Source organism: Ambystoma mexicanum, chromosome 2q, assembly GCF_040938575.1.
Source record: "Ambystoma mexicanum isolate Mex_15411 chromosome 2q, UKY_AmexF1_1, whole genome shotgun sequence".
Classification (NCBI taxonomy): domain Eukaryota; kingdom Metazoa; phylum Chordata; class Amphibia; order Caudata; family Ambystomatidae; genus Ambystoma; species Ambystoma mexicanum.
This window is the reverse complement of record NC_090924.1, coordinates 753,215,765-753,233,529: the sequence shown is the minus strand read 5'-3', so window position 1 is coordinate 753,233,529 and position 17,765 is coordinate 753,215,765. Positions and strand designations below refer to the sequence as shown.

The window sequence follows — 17,765 nt, the reverse complement described above, 5'->3', positions numbered from 1 at the left end:
CAGCAGTTATTGCTGCCTTAGTCCATAAGTCCATGTGTATAGTGGGGGTTTAATTATATCCTCTAATACACTGGAAGACTCTTGCGTTTTCTAAACATGCCCTTTTTGGAACTGGCAAGGTTTACTGTAGAAGTGAGAGTAGCTTTCTTAGTATGTATTTATTTAATTTTTTATTTTTGTAGCGCCAAAAACACCCTGAGGAGGCGGATTCAGGGCACTTCGCAAGAAGACAGCAAGGGCAGGAATTACAGTTTAGTAAACACTTGAACAGATGAGTTTTCAGGCTCTTTCTGAATCTGAGGAGACTTTAGGTGAAGTTTTAACGTTTCAGGAAATCTGTTAAACAAAGATCCAAGTTCAGAGGTGGTGCATGCTCAAACGATCTTGTAGTTCAGTGACAGTGATCTGAGATTGCAATTAGGGAGGTAAACCGAACACATTTGTTTTTGCCATTCATATTTTTTTGAGAAGAAAAATAAAAGCGAAAAGTAATTTACAAATCGGGAAAAAATATCAAAAAGACATGGAAATCAAACCCACAGCATACATTGATAAGCAGCAAACCTATACTGCATCTTTCATGTTCTGTGTGCAAATCAGAGTAGGCCCGTTACTACACAGGGTAAAACATGATATGAACTATAGATCTATAATGCAAGAACATCTGGACCTCCCATATCTACTGGTTTTGGAGGACAACCTGACAGCTGTGGGTGAGCACAGTTGGACATGGGGATTATAAAAGCAGGAATGATCGCATGTCACGTGGCCTGTGCTGCAGGGTTGTATTATCATTTTGGGCTATAAACTGAACAAACATGCCCCATTCTTTAAAAACCTACACATTTCCCCTTTAAGAATAGCCTCAATCATGCACATGGCTACCACAAACCATATTTTAGCCCACCATTCACTAACATCTGGCGCCACCACCACCCTGGCTGCCACCAGAAACTGTGTGAGCAATCGGGCAGATCTGTTGGATAGTTTATAATGTCGTTTTAAGTCTTCATCACCAGAAAATATGACCAAGGGCTCAACAGGAAGTTATATCCCAGTGATCAGCTTAATCTGGGCCACAATTTCTTTGCAATATGTTTGAATTAATGCACAAGACCACCATATTTGGAAGAGGGTCCCTGGGGGTTGTGCACACCTCCTGCATCAGTCTGATACAGCAGGGTTCATCTTGTGAAGCGGTACAGGAGTGAGATACCACCAGAATAACAATTTATAGCCATTATCCCATAATGCGACACATCTGGATGATTTACTGGCCTTAGTCCATACAGTATACCAAGCAAGATCCCCTTCCGGGGCATTCAGGTCCTCCTCCCGTTTTACCATATAAGTGTGTGGGGGGCCGTACCCAACAGTAAGGACTATATAGTGTTGAGATCCCCAATAAAGAGTTCCTCGAACAGGGTTGTGTCCCACATAGCGTGTCTGTGTAATCTAGCGGTGGATGCTGTGAGAAACCAAAGGGCGTCTCACCCGCTAGTTCTCGTGAACTTGTCATCCACGTGACCAGGACACGGCCATCGCTTTTGAATCCAGTTCCTGGGGGTGGACCAGTGCGGGAGGATCACCTGGATGAGGGGTCTTCAGGGAGTGGGAGTGGGAGTGGGAGTGAGGGTGAGGGTGAGGGTGAGGCAGCCAATGGTGAGTGGCGGTATTCCCCTTTTTTTTGTTCATCTCACCCATCCTATTTTTTTAGGAATCACAGAGGTCCCTACATTCCCCCGGCTCCCCCTTTTTTACACAAACACTGGGTAGAGGAAGAGGGTGACAGAGTAACAAGACTAACTCTCATACATTGTACTGGACATGTCCCGTTAATAGAGTCAGGCACTTGCCTTTAAGTGCATACACCTGATACCAATGAGCTCTCCTCACACAGATAAAAGGCAGAACCTAGAGACACACTCTTAGCAATGCGGAACACAAGTACGAGCAGAACTTCTGGGGGGGTGGAGGGGGAGGCAAACCTACTGGAGCAGAGCGACGAACCAAGGGAAGAGAGCAGCAGTTAAAAAAAATCCCAAGAGTTGCCTGCTGGATGTCGTTGCCTCTGACAGGCCACGAAAGACACATGGAGAAGGCCAGATCCCACATCAGAAGACTGCATTGTGTTTTGGGGACGCCAGCGGCCCTCCCGGGTAAACTGCAGAGTTGGGGAGGTGAGGCCAAGCCTGTGGTACTAACGTTGACTCTTGAATTGGAAATCTGAAAACTAGGAAAGAAATGCACACAGCTAGTGAGTTGGCAAGCGACCTGTGAGACTGGTGTGTGTTAAAGAAAGTTTTAAGTGTCAACATTATATCGCAAGTGAAAGGCTGCACGTGTGTAGATGAGACGCAAAGAAAGGCAGACCTGTGTACGAACTTAGTAGTAAGGACGGCTGTGAAATCAGCTATACTGGGTAACGGAGTGGTTAGGCGCAAGGAAGTAGGCCATTGGAAAGTCTCTTTGAAAGGTGCATTGTTTGTAATGATAAAGCAAATGAACTGCAAAAGCGAAGTAAGCAAAATTAACTTTTAGAGAAGGGAAGAGTGAAAATTGAACCTTGAACCTTTAGTCAAAGTGGTCCTGGGAAGAAAAGAAAGCCATACACATTCAAAAGTCTTCGACATCCAAAAGCAGTCTGAGCCCTGAGGGCGACCCGAAGTGTAATAAGCTTGGGGAAGGGAGCCCCTTGCAAGTCTTGTTGAAAGTTATGAGGCGGTCTGAGGACGATGGAGGGGGACCTATGTGAACTTTGTTGCGAGAGGTCTGAGCCATTAGGACTGAAAAGGCTAATCACAAAAAATGTTTGTTGGATCATGATCCAAGAGAACATATGTTGTCTGGTCACTGAGTTGGTTGATATTCTTCTTATTCGTCAGTATTCAAAATTACTAGTGCATCTCCCTTATGCGCTGGGCCAGATAGTTATACTTTCATCCTCATTCAGCGTTCCCAGGTGAGCTGTTTGAGGTCCTCTGACCCTCGTGGGCCTATTGGAATATTGTGCCGTGTCCCTGGTTGCTCCCGGGCCCCACGTGCTGCCCTGCTTCCCTGGCTCCCTTCTTCTCTCTTCCCCTCGCTCCGCCTGCCTCAGCTGTGATTGACTGATTGTTTCCTTGTTGTTGTGGAGAGCAGCTGCACTGTGGGATAATACCTTTTCCACTCGGCGTTGTCAGGTGAGCTGTTTGAGGTCCTCTGACCTTCGTGGGCCTATTGGAATCTTGGGCCGTGTCCTTGGTTGCCCCCGGTCCCTGCGTTCTGCCCTGCTTCCCCGGCTCTCTTCTTCTCTTCCCCTCCCTCCGCTCGCCGCCCAACCCTTCCTCAACCTATGGTTGGTTAGTTCTCTGGTCTTAACGGACCCTCCCAAGGCAGCCCTCTGCCCGGCAGCCCCTGCGGCTAAGGGCCCCGCGGCTAAGGGCCCCGAGGCAAAGGGCGGCTCCTACATTGGCGGCTCCAAGGTGTGCCTGCAGGTGTCTGCAGGGGAAGACAGCAACCAGCCGTCAACAAGCCGCAAGCACCAAAGTAAGTGTGGCATGGCTGGGGAGTAGTGCAATTACTCTACTCCAAAAAACCCTGCCACTTGACATTACCTTACCTCAAAACTGTGAATGTTAGCAATGCCACACTTGGACAGAACTGTGAACATTAGCCTGCGTCGCATCTAGACAGGATTGTGACTGTTGGCCAGTGCCACATCTAGACTGCATGGGAATATTACTAATGCTGCACTTAGATAGAATTGTGAATGCTAGCTTGCTTCGTATCTAGACAGTATTTTGAAGGCGGGCCGGTGCCACATTTGGATATAATTGTGAATATTGGCATGGGTCATTTATAGACAGGATTGTGAATATTAGCCAGTGTCGGACCTAGATAGAAATTCAGAGATATCCACGTGCCACATCAAGAAAGAACGTGGACATTTTGCACATATCACCTCTAGATAGCGAGGCCAAACCCAACCCACTAACTATTTCAACCCTCCGCATACACCTCTCAAACTCTAACCAAACACAACCACAACCCTAAAGCACAAGAAACCGCACACACTTCACAACACTGCAACAACAAAACAAACCACACATAGCTTTGCACAACAGCACACAACGGCTACCGACCGGAAAGCACTCTCAAGCTCAGAGAATGGTGTTAACCAAACTGAAGCTGTCAACAGCACATCACTGCTCTCTTGCACTTATCCCGCTTGTTCCCACTAACTTAACCTCCACCCCCTTTCCTTTTCAGATCCGCCAGAGCGCCAGGGGACCACTCCGGTGGTGATAGTGCGTGGTACAAATATCCTTTAACATGAACACTCATTGTGTTTCCTAATCCTTGTTTACTCAAGTTTCTATATTTAGATGCTTTAAAGCATATTTTTCTAAGATATTTCAAGAGCACTTTGTGGTATATGTCAGTTGTGCCATGTTGTAAAGGAGGCATAAAGGAGGCATAAAGTTACTTTTGGTCTTCAGTTCTAAATATTCCATGACATCTGTATCAGACAAGGTAGATTATTCTGTGTCTAAGGTGGCAAAAAACTCCTTAAATTGGAGTTTACGAATGAATTAAAAAAACTCCACTTTAGTATCAAACTAATTTGTACCGTACATGGGTACAAAATTCAGCCCTTTTTTTAAGATTCTAGTTTCTAGTGTACTCAAAGTTCTTCTGGATACATTAATCACTAGTTTTTTCTCAGTGGATATCTGTGTTGTGGCCTTGGTTTTCCTCGTCCTACCCCTCCTGCTTCTTTTTGTCTTACATCTGGCCCTAAAAATGTTCCTCTGTGGCGTGGGTCCTCTCTCGCTTGGTCAAATAGCTAATGTGGTGTCGTGTGCTGTTACCTCTTCCTGTGATGTTTGTTTTGTCTCTGTACTCTCAGGCATGTCGTGTGCATTAATGTCTGAATGTGAACTGGAAGGTTTGGTGGAACTATTCCTGTTGAATGCATTCCCCTGGTCCCTATAGCTGTACATTTGTGTATACACCTTGTCATTGGGGTAATCGTAAATATTGTGCTTGAATTTCCTAATTGTTTTATTTTCTGATTTGTAACTATCAAATTTGGTGTTTATAGCATCTAAAAGGTTGGTTATCTCCTCTACACCCAAAGTAGAGGCTAGTTTTGTCTTGATCTCTTCTATCTCACTAGAGCTCAAGTGTAATTGAATAGAACGCTCTTGTATGGTGAGGATTAAATCCAAAGAGCACTTTTTCAACAGGTTTTCCCATTTTCTAACACAATCTCTAGTTTCTTCACACAATTTTGGGCGCAATGGAATTCTCATGCCCCTAGGAAATCTTTTGGCTCGATAATATTGGAAGGGTGGTTGCGTGTTGTTTTTGGTTGATCTCCCTCCTAATGAGATATTCAAGTTGTCCTGAATCTTTGTCAAATTAAGCATTGCCTCTGCCTCTTTACTTCACTTCCTTTTCACTGCCTCTTCACTCGTATAAGGATATTTTTTCCCCTGCACCTCCCTGAACCAAAAACTCCCACTATGGTGTCTCTAAGGTAGAGAGGTTTTCCTTCAACATTACGCCTGCCACTTTGATAGTTTGGCCAGTCTTTCAAATTATACTCTCATGGTTGAATTTTGCAACACCTACCCTTCCCTAAAAGAAATTCTGCAGGAGCACAATAGTTCACCCAGAAGGTTTAGAGGGCAGGACATTTTGCACTTTTCTAATGCGCTAAACAGGTTGTAAAGGAGATTATTCTTAGGCCTAATTTCCGGTACCCAGATATAGCAACCAACTTGGATTTCAGGGTTTCTCCAAGTGGTAGGAAGAGTTGAGTCTGCTCTTCAGATGAGGCGAGTGGTTTTGAAGGAACAGTAAATACTTAACATTTTTATCACAAGGAAATGTCTACAAAATATATCTGGAAAAATATATTCCTTTTATAAGGTTGTGCATAAGAACCAACTGCATAATATTTACAAGTAACTAAATAATTAACAATGTTACAGAATAACATACAAACTCAGTGGTCTCACAAGACCTAAGAAAATTTTAAAATAGTCAATGAAAATATGCCTCCGAACACAATGTGCCGAAATGAATTCTGCCCTGCAGGAGCAGAATGAGGAGTAGTGGCTAAAGTGCCTACTCCACCCTCAAACTGCTAAGAGTTATCCGAATCATAAAGGTAAAACTGGCACAGTTCAAAGATATACCTTGTTTGCCTTTTGTGGTAACCTGGGCTGAGGGAACTAAATTCTCTCGACGAGTGTGAATGTGATTCAGTAGCAACCCAAACAGTAATATTACAACAGTCCGAAATAAAGGGAACGTCCAATCAAGGTTCAATAAAAATAGATATACTTTAATTAAACACATAATTTGCAAAAGCAACGTAATAGGAACATTTCTGCAGATCATGAGGGACACCAGGGTCGGTTCGACAGCTGATTTGACGACAGAGGCTGGAGATGCGCAGTCCGGTTCGAGCGGTTTCATGCAGTGTTCAAGGTTTGGGGCTCTCTGATCCACGTCGATTTGATTGGAGATCATCAGTAGCAAGGATGCTGGTGGGTCAAACAGCTGTTCAAAGGCAGCAGATAAAATAAAAATCTTGTAGGTCGAGCCGAGGCAACAAAGTCCTTAACTAGTGCTGTGTGGCAGCGTTTGAACATGCAGTTCAGCGGTTTGGGTATATCCGTGGTGGTGTTCTCGACAGGAACCAGATGTCGTGCATAGGTCAAACATGAGCTTGTGCGGTTCGTAAATGTTGTTCTGAGAAGTGCATATTGTGAGGGCCACCAGGGTCAGTTCAACGTGAAGAGGCTGGTGGCTGGATGTGCAATTTTGAGTTAAGCGGCTCTGGTGCGGCATTCGAAGGTCACCGTTCGAAGGATCCCTCAGGGTCTGGCTGACTCTCGATGAAGATTGGCAACGAAAATGCTGGCTGTTCGCAGGCAGGGGTTATAATTACTTAGTTCCAGCCGGGCAACACCATGCTTTCCTAGTGCAGTGCAGCAGTGAACAGGTTTGAATGCGCAGTTCACCGGTTCAAAGAGCAGGGCGAGTGTCAAAGACTGCTCCGGAGGATCCTGATGGTTCGATGCATTCAAATAGTCTTGAATCATGGTTCAAATTGTTTCGATGGCCAAAATGCAGGGATCCTGGATTCCTTGACTCGGTTGATCTGAGGTCAAATCCAGAGGGTCGGGTATAAATGTCAGTCCTTGTTGTTATGCTCCCACACAGGGCAGGCTGGCCCACATCTGCTGGTGGTACTCAACACAGTGAGGTCATGGGTACCATTTTGGCTGGCCGAGCGGCAGGCCTTGTTCCAAAAGCAGTTCACCCAATAGTCCCTGGGAATGGTTAGGGGACAGAGCTTGCCTCTGCCTTGGGCAGTCAGTCATCTCCTCACTGGTGGAAGACATTGGAGAGATCAGCTCTCCCAACAGAGGGCCATTGATTTCTTCATCATGTTTTTGTTCAAGAGTGAACCAAAGAAGGAATGGGAGACACCTTCTTTAAAGGCAAAAAGCAACAGGCGATTGGACTAAAGCAAGCCTGCTTATAGTGGTCTAACACCTGTCTTGAGAATATGGGGACTTTGACTTCCGACATCACACCCAAAGTGCTTGGTGCTAACTGAAGTGGAGGGGAACGGACAGAAAGATGATGGTAGAACCTTCCTCCAGCTGTAAAGAGTTCCCTCTGTCTACTATGGCGAATCAAGGGCATTTGCCCCTTCTCCCCAAGCAGTAGCCACCCCTGTTGAGCCTAGGGAGGTAATTCCACTCCCCAAGACCATCCCTAGGTGAATGGGAAAGTTGGACCACAATGGGAGCGACTCCTTTTTAGGGCACAGGTACTCACTTTCCAATGAGGAACTCCCTGAGCCCAATACCGTATCTGCCTATAGGGGTCTGCCTGCTGTAAAGACTAATATGTCATCCTTATGTTGGACTGACAATCTGGAAAGAAAACAGCAATACTGAGAAAAAGGAAATTCCGCTTTAAATGGAGATGTGCATATAACTGGGACAAGTGAATCTTATGACGAGGGAGAGCAGGATAATGCAGGGGAAGTCCTCTGACGTGTTGACGCTTGCAGAGGTGGAGCAGAATGAAGCAGCGTGACCCGCGACTTCAGGCGTGGCAAGAAGCTGAGGAGAGACATGCCAGAAATCCAATGAATACAGCAACGGGAGAAGGGGGGGGGAAGAATCCATACTTGAAGAACAAAGGCTGTCAAGGGAACAGGGCCTTAAGAGACTATATCGTGTCAAGAAACCATGAGAAAGAGAACTAGTGTTTTGAACAAGGCCAACCTAAATAGTGAAAAGATTGAATCACAAGGATGCAATCAAAATCCAAGTGAATACCAGAGACTCAGTAGATATCCGAAGTAACACTATTGTGAAGCAGTTGAGAAGTAGAGTACACAAGCCATAAAGTTATGTGAAGAGCTACAGGAAATCATGAAGCAAATATCAAGAAACTAGTTGACCAAATGGCTTTGGAAAATCTATATTCTAAATACAAAGACATTGGTACATCATCCAAGCGAAGAGATAAGACGCCCGTTCAAAGAGAAAGCCACTTTGAAGAAGGACCAGGTTAAGAGAGGCATTGTTCTGCCCTGTATTGGAGTTATTCTTAATAGTGGTAGGGTCAGGTAGAATTAGGTTTGGGGATTGAGGACTATTATTTTTGTCTTCCTGACAGTAGACCAGCACCTTTAGTTAATTTAGATAGGTAGGGTGGTCCCTCTAGAAATAGTGAAAGATGGACATTTACGATATATATAATTTAATTAAAATCCCAAAGTGTCCAACTCCTTCCAACGCGCCACACTACACTAAGCCCACCCCCCCCCCACCCTTCTAAATAGGATCAAAGGCCTTTTTGGTGTTCGGTACTCTGTAAGGCCAAGCCTTTTGTGAATGGGTGTGTCCTTTGAGTCCTGTTTCCAGGCCCGCTTCCAGTTTAGTGGTGGTCTCTCTGGCGAGGGTGCTACCTACATGCCCTCACAAAAGTACAAAGCGAGGCCAACTACAGGGCCATAGTCCTGCTAGCAGCAACAGAGGCAGCCTGTCTGGTGAGAATACACATATTCTCCAGCATGGGGTCTGGCATGGATTCTCATGCTCATGAATATTCCCCGTCAGGCTGGGAATCCTCGGTAAAGAAAAAATCAATATCAGTTTTGTTTCTGATCTGTCTTTCTTAGTAGTAACCAATCACTGATCTCTGGGTCATACTGCCCCCAGCCAATGACTGCCCTCTCCCTAAGCCCCGCCTCCGGCAGCCATCCTCAGATTTTTACCGCACACTCAAGTGTTGGGAGTCCTCGTGTTTAGTTCTCGAGTTTTTTACTGCGTTTTCACCCTTTTTCAGAAGATTTTCTCATTTTTTAGGTTTAATCGAGCCTCAAGCTCCACCGTTTCTACTTCCGATAACGGGGACCCGTTTCGTAATTCTTCTACGCCCCTCAAGGGTGAAGTTTTCGTCGAGTTTACACTTCTTGGAGGATTCCGGAAGATCTGCGGCCTACCTAAACGGACATGGCCCAGGACAAAGGAAGCTCGACGCCCGGATCCAAGCTGTTCAGGAACTGCCCTGGATGCGGATTATATAACGTTTTCAGGGAGGACGAGCATTCGCGATGTCTCTACTGCCTCCATGGGGATAAGCCGCACGTGGAGAAGGACTGTGCGTTCTGCAAGAACCTTTCGGAACGGACCAAACAAGATCGTCGTTCCGGCCTCGCCTCCTGGCTGGAGAAGGGCACAGCAAGTGAGAAGGCGAAGAAGAAGGTTGTGCAGGCTTCTTAGTCCTGTGAGGGCGCCCCGGCGACGGGGGCCCAACAGAAGGCCAAGCACCGCGAGTCCACGGGCTCCGGGAGCGCCGAAAGGTCGGGCTCTTTGGTTGCCAAGCAGGGCGCTACTTCCCCGACACGTTCGACCACGAGCCAGCGCTCTGGTTCGGGGAAGAGGAAGTCCGAGAACCCGGGTAGGCCGCTGGAGCGGACCCGGTCGATCTCGAAGGGGGAGCAAGGCGTTGACCCTCCCCTCAAGGCGAAGGCCCAGGACGCACCTAAGGTGGTGAGGGCTTTGATCCACCCGCCGCTACAGACTCGGAATCAGCCTCTGAGGAGGAACAGGTGGAGACCGAGAGGGGCCTCAACGAAAGGTCCATAGGCCTCAACGAGAGGTTCATAAACCTCAACGAGAGGTTAGAGAAGGTTTGATCCCAGGGGACGGTCCCTGCTGACATGATCGAAGATAGCGACGAGGAGGACAAACGGGGCCCAGTGGAACGGCCATCCCGTCCGTCGCAGCCATTGCCCGAGCCCCAGGATAGCTCGGCGGCCATTTTGTTGGCAATCCAATCCTTATGTACCGAGATAAGGACGAGATTACCACGGACCGCGACGGAGGATCCAGAACCAGGCCTGTCAGGAAACCCTCCGAACAAGCGGAGGAGAGTCCACCCTTCATGCCCGCGGGCGTCCCCAGCCAGGGCATCCGAGCTCTTCCAGCTCTGCCCTGAAGAACAGCAAAAGGAGGGGTTTCTGTACCAACGAGGAGAGGCTAAGAGGAATACGGTCCTCGCGGTGCCTTTACTCGACGACATCTGGGACGAGGGGCTTGTTGTCCTCAAGAACCCTGCCACGACACCAGCCAAGAGGGACAGGTACGAGAAGAAGTACCGAGTCCCCGATGCTGCCCCCTTGTGCCTCAGGGCCCAGCCCACGCCGGACTCGGTCGTCTCGGCAGCGGCTAAGAAGAAGGCAGCGGGCGCGGCGGTTTCAACTTCCACTTCCCCCCTGGACAGCGAGGGCAAGAAGTTGGACTCTATGGGACGACGGGTCATCTCATCGGCGGCGACGACAATTAAGGCGGCCAATGCCTTAGCAATCGTGGCCCGCTACGACAGGGAGCTCTGGTTCAAGATAGCTCCCCTTCTAGATTTCCTGCCTGATGACAAAAGGGCAGAGGCCCTAGAAATTCTGCAGGAGGGCGAGGTGGCGTCGGATCACGCCATTATGGTGGCAACGGACATTGCCGATACCGGATTTCGCCAACTGGGCAACAGAGTTTGCCTCCAACGACGAGGATGGCTCAAGGCGACAGACTTTCGCCAGGACGTCCAGACCAGAGTGTTGGACATGCTGTTCGACGGCAACAACCTCTTTGGTAAGGCAGTGGATGAGTCTCTACAGGCCATCAAGACCGACTCGGAGACGGCCCGGGCCCTTGGATTGCTTCAGCAGCGACGGCCCTTTCGGAGCTCTGGAGGCAGACAGGGGGCCTCCAAAGGATCCAGCTGTGGCTCCTCCACCTACCGCCAGACGGCCCGCTCCTCTTACCAGGTGGCCTACAGAGGTCGCGGCAAGCAAGGGGGTTCCCGCCGTCGTCGCCAAGGAGACAAGGCCGCATCCAAGCAAGACTGACCCGGCCAGGTGGGCCCCCACCGAAGCACCCCAGTGGGAGGCCGACTGACTAAGTTTGTCAGGGTGTGGGAGTTCATCCCCACCGATCGTTGGGTGTTGGACACCCTGGCCAACGGGCACTCACTGGTATTCCTAAAGAAGTGCCCTCGCATTCCTCCCGTGGCCAGGAAGGAGAATCACGTCCCTCAACTGCTGTTGGAGGTAAAGGCGATGCTCAAGAAAGGTGCCATCGAGCTCGTCCCCAGGAGGTTCCGGGTCTCCAGCGTGTACTCAAGGTACTTCCTCGTCAGGAAGAAGATAGGCGGTTGGCGCCCCATCCTAGACCTGCGTCGGTTAAACAAATCCATCAAGGCGCAGAAATTCAGGATGGTCACCCTCCAGCACGTACTGGGACAGCTGGAGGAAGGTGACTTCCTATCGTCGCTGGACCTGGAGGATGCCTCCTTCCACATCCCCATTCTAGAAAGGCACAGGAAGTTCCTCAGGTTTGTGGTTCAAGGACGCCACTACCAATTCAGAGCCCTACTGTTCAGATTAAAGTCGGCACCCAGAATTTTCACCAAGTGCCTGGCCCCAGTGGCGGCGCGGCTGCGCCTGCAGGGGATCCACGTCTACCCCTTCCTGGACGACTGGCTAATACGGGCAAGGTCAAGGGAACTCGCCGTCGATCATACGGCGAGGACCGTCCGGTTGCTCACGGAGCTGGGGTTCTCCATCAACTACCCCAAATCCCACCTGGTTCCGTCACAAGTAGCACTGTTTTTGGGGGCGAAGCTCGATACAGTGGAGCAATTGGCCTCCCCTTCAGAGGAGAGGACCAAAACCATCCTGGGCAAGGTACGGCGACTGTTAGCCACGGACGTGGCCAGGGCGAGGTCCATCAAGACCCTTCTCGGGATGATGTCCTCATGCATCTACTTTGTACCCCTTTGCAGACTTCGGATGCGTCCGCTACAGGAGTTCCTCGACGCCCGCTGGGTTCAGGCGGGGGGCTGCTTCGAGGACAGGATCCCCCTCGGTGAGGAGTTCCGTCGGGCGATCCTATGGTGGGGCACCCGATCTCACCTCATGACCGGCACGGACTTTCAAACCCTGGCGTTTCAGGAGACGGTGACTACGGACAACTCTCTGGAGGGTTAGGGGGCCCACACCAGAGATCTGCACGCAAGAGGCCTTTGGCTCCCGGAGGAGAGGTCTCTTCACATCAACATCTTGGAGCTTCGTGCAGTGTTCTGGGCGCTCAAGTCGTTCCTCCCGTCCCTTAAGGACAAGGTGGTGAGGATCTTCACCGACAACACCACCACGATGTTCTACATACGGAAGCAGGGAGGCACCAGATCCCCAGCCCTATCCAAGGAAGCTCAGGATCTGTGGTACTGGGCCGTCGCCCAGGGGATGTTTCTGGTTCCCTTCCACCTGTCAGGAATAAAAAACACCATCGCCGACTCACTCAGCAGGGATCTGCGCTCGTGCCACGAGTGGGAACTGCGCCAGGATCAAGTGGATCGACTCTTCCAACGATGGGGCAAACCCCAGATCGACCTGTTCGCGACAGCTACGAACTCCGAGTGCCAGAGGTTCGCCAGCAGGTTCCCACAGCCGAGGAGAATGGGCGACGCTTTCTCGTTCCCTTGGGACGGCCTGTTTCTATACACGTTTCCTCCGTTGCTGCTCTGCCTCATCAGCCAGCTCAAGATGTCCAGGTGCAGGATGATCCTCGTCGCACAGGCGTGGCCGAGGCAGATCTGGTTCCTGGCCCTTCTGGATTTGTCAACGTCCCCGCCAGTCAGGCTGCCGGCGGACGCGGATCTTCTCTCCAGAGAAGGAGGCACCATTCTACACCACGACCCACAGTCGCTGAACTTGCAGGCCTGGCTCCTGCGGCGCTAGAGTTTGGAGGGTACGATATCCCGGCTGATTGCAGAGAGGTCCTTGCAAAGGTCAGGGCGTCCTCAACTCTCAAGTGTTACGGTCATAAATGGAAGAGGTTCTCTGTCTGGTGCCGTGCACAGAAGATTAACCCTCTGCGGATTACGGCCCCTCAAGTGCTGCCGTACTTACTGTTGCTGGCCAAAGCTGGACTGGCTCACGCCTCCATAAAAATACATCTGGCTGCCATCTCCCGATATACCAGGACTACGGGACAGTGATCCTTGTGGTCTCATCGCCTGGTAAAGGAATTTATGAAGGGACTATTCCGTTCATTCCCGCCGGTGAAGGCTCCTGCCCCGGCGTGGGAACTTAATGTGGTGCTGACCAGGCTCATGGGAGCCCCATTCGAGCCTATGCACTCTGCGCCCTTGAAGTTCCTGTCATGGAAGACAGCGTTCCTCGTGGCCATCACCTCTGCACGACGAGTGGGAGAGATTCAGGCCCTACCTTGCAAGCCTCCATACTTGACTTTTCATGACACAAGGGTAGTGCTTAGGACGCACCCCTCCTTCATGCCCAAGGTGCCATCGGACTTCCACCTCAATGAGCCCTTGGTGGTACCAGTTTTCTTCCCGACGCCGGCCGAGAGGACTTTGCACTCTCTGGATGTAGCTAGAGCGCTGAAGCTCTACGTGGACCGCACGAAGAGTTTTCGGAAGACGTCACAGCTATTCGTGAACTTTGGGTTTGTGAATCAAGGTAAGGCTCCCTCGAAGACTTCCATTTCCAGATGGCTCTCCGGCTGCATCATGCATTGTCACCGGTTGGCAAACCGACCGCTGCCCGGCTGTCCGAGAGCCCATTCGGCGAGAGCGATCGCTGCTACCACGGCGTTCCTGTCTGGTGTACCCGTGCTGGACATCTGCAGGGCTGCTACGTGGAGGTTGATGCACACCTTCACAAAATTCTACTGCGTTGATCGGGACTCCAGGGAGGAGTCCAGGGTCGGCCAAGCAGTGCTGCGCAAACCTGCTCGCTTAAGGTGAGCCTGGTGAGCAGGTAAGAGATGCTTAATGTTGAGCCTGTTGCCACCTCCCGTGGTTGTGCATGTGTATACTGCTATGTTTTCTTTTATTCATGAGCATGTGAATCCATGCCAGACCCCATGCTGGAGAAGGAACAAGTTACTTACCTGTAACTGTTGTTCTCCAGCATGGGTCTGGCATGGATTCACATGCGAACCCTCCCACCTACCCATCTGCGGCTCTTCACTTCGTCATACTGCCACTTGGCGTGCTACCAAATCTGAGGATGGCTGCCGGAGGCAGAGCTTAGGGAGAGGGCAGTCATTGGCTGGGGGCAATATGACCCAGAGATCAGTGATTGGTTACTACTAAGAAAGACAGATCAGAAACAAAACTGATACTGATTTTTTCTTTACCGAGGATTCCCAGCCTGACGACAGGGAATATTCATGAGCATGTGAATCCATGCCAGACCCATGCTGGAGAACAACAGTTACAGGTAAGTAACTTGTTCCATCCTTTCACTGCTGAGCGGGGCTGTACTTGTGACAACAAATGGCTGTGGCTGTAATAATTATGTGAAATGACATCCGCTGTACTACAATCTTGGGTATGGCCTATATTTAAAGATGTATCTGCCACCAGGACAAACTTATATTTGCAGGGTTTTGGTATAGGGGTTCATGTCTTAAATGCAGCCCTGCCGCCGCTGGTGCAGATTATGGTGGTAGTAGAACATATTTAAACTGTCACTGCAGCTGTCAAAAGGGCACCTGTGACCCCTGAGCCTGCTCTTCTATACCACTGGTAGAGGTGGCGCTACCTATCAGTATACTGATGCAGCAGGGTAAAAAGAAAAATTTTGTTCTAGTGTGCACAAGTTTTATAATGTATATCTGAAATTCTATAAGTCAGTTTGGGTACTCGTGAGGTGAGTACACCCATGGCACAAACTAAGGATACTCCCGTCCCTGAATTTCAGTCCAGAAAAAATATTTCCAAATGAAAGTATTTCGCATTAGTGATTTACTCATCTTTATAGAAATGTATAATTCAAAGTTAAGGAATTCAAAGTAGCTCGCCCATCCCACTGGCGACTGCTGCGCGTTGGACTTAGTGGCTTGGGCGCTTGCAGGGATACCCCACCAAGGACTTGTTTTATTCGCACCCCCTTAGTTTGGGGAATCCAAATGTTGGACAGTATACCAGCAAAGTTGGAGGAATGTAGGACAGAATAACAGCAGCCTCATCTTTTGGGCCTACAATGACCCCAAGTCAAAGCGTCACAGTACCGTCACTTACACAAGTTAATCACACCACGTAATCGGTCAATATCAGTTAAGATACTTCAAACGCCTTAGGAATTGTAGATTTGGACGGGATAACACCAAAGCTGTGTGCATGTGGGACGGAATGACACCAGTCCCATATCTGTAGGACATACGTTGACCCCAATTTCAAGCATTACAATTCTTTTTACAAAAAACGTTACAGAAAAACATTACTCAAAACCGTCACTTATGATTTTATATCATAGGGTAGATATATATCCTATGGACTCCTCACTAATTCCCTGCCTAAAGTTTCCTCCCCGGTGGCCAGGGAAAGGCAGACGCTTTCTGATCCTGACCTTGGGGGTATGTAAGGAACTCATGGTGGCAAGTAAAGACAGACACAAGTGATCACAGTTCAAGGGAGTTTATTGAATTTTATAATTGGTGAGATAAACACTTCATCTAAACCTAAATCTAAAATGTGAGCAGGATACGACCATCACATAATAATAAGGCAGTCCTAGTGGCGTCTTGTCAAATTAAAAAGGGCCTATACTAACAACAAAAAAAACAATAGCACATCCCTTAATGCTAAATTACAAAAAGAATGTCTGATAATGTTCACCAGAAAAGAAAGAAGTATTTACAAAAATGATGAGTCGAGATGGTATGGCTGGGTCTCCCTTCACTGCGTTTGAAGCACGGGACAAGGCGGGACTTCTGAGCACAGCACACTCCTGGGCCCCGTTAGCACAAGGTTCACAGTTTAAGTTAAATGATGTCTACACCTTCAGGGGCTAAGTCTCTTGCTGCTTCAAGACGACAGACAAAAGGTTCCTTTGGTACTCTGGTACATTGGGTGATTGCTCTTCGCCCCTTGCATCTCCCTCCGCCAGGCTCAGATCCTTCTTGCAACTTGGACCTCCTTCCGTCGGGTTCACTACAGCCTTTCAAATTTTGCTTGTATACATCAAATGTCCTTTTAAACAATTTCCCCACTGTGGACAACAGTCGACCGGGTTTACTCTTGTTGACACAATGTTCACGGGTGTATTATTCTTGATGCACCTTAATCAAATAAACAAAAGCTCTCCCTGTGGTCTTGCCCCTAGGATCTCCTTCTGCCGGGCTCGGATCCTCTTTGCGACTTGGGCCTCCCTCTGTCGGGTTCTCTACAGCCTTTCTTTAACACCATTCATATATTCTTAACACAGTTCATTTATCACTGAATTTTACCAGAAAGCGTTGGTTCCTTTCTCCTGGCTTTGTCCCGGCATCCCTCTGACGGGTTCACACTTGCCTTATTGTTCAGTGTTATCTTCTGGCAACGGGTCAGAGACTTTCAATTGTATAAAGGATTTGACATAACCCTTATAGGACCGCTCAGACGCCTCACACCACCCTTTTCCTGGGGCTTCTGGTTCTTGTAGTTTCAAAGAATAGGTCCCGGTCAGAGTCTTTTGAATGAGTGCCCACGTGGCGCCGGACCCCTCTGCACCTGGACCTCAACTGGGCTTTCTCTACAGTCCAACCACATACACACAAGTGCTTTGTCTTTCGAATTTCTTGCATTCAAAAATGTTGCCACTTGCAACCTTGGGCTCAACAAAGTTCGGTTTACTATCAGTTTCCTCTGACTCACCGGCTGTGCTGAACCCGTTGGCTTCTTTGTTCTCTGGAGTCCAGGATAGTACCACAGTTGCCAGCTTGCCTCTCCGCCTGCGTTATCAAAGCAGGAGGTCCCCCGTGTACCGTTGACGTCTGCTACTTTGTGCCAGATGTTGCTCCCGGTCTTATGCTTTCCCTTTCGTGTGCTTTGCGGGTCTGAGGTGAAAAGGGCAACTCCCCCTTCGTCGTCTTTACAGATCTCGCCACCTTTCTTCTCCTCTGAAACTGCCGGTTTGGTGTAGCTGTCTCCTCTTGCGTTCGGCCTTGCTCGAAGTGTGCTTTTGTGCTCCGCCTTTTATCCCTGTGGGGAAGGTAAAGTGTTGTCAGGTGTGCGTAATTCTTGTCAATTGCTTGACTCTGTCTGACCCATGTGTTGGACATTTCCGGTAAATGGCCCTGATGTTAGTCCGTTGTCTGTTATAGTGTAAGCAAGGGTTTGTGCGGGAAAAGGGGGTAGAGGGGGGGGTAAAGCTTCTAAATATCCTACAAGGTAGGATG

The 17,765-nt window shown here is 49.1% G+C and overlaps 1 protein-coding gene across 1 annotated transcript in view; it reads left to right on the top strand.

The window, feature by feature from the left end:
* The window catches only part of NCAPG2 (non-SMC condensin II complex subunit G2), a 1,155,695-nt gene that overhangs the window by 585,069 nt on the left and 552,861 nt on the right, over positions 1 to 17,765 (top strand). The gene's annotated exons all lie outside the window — the stretch shown is intronic.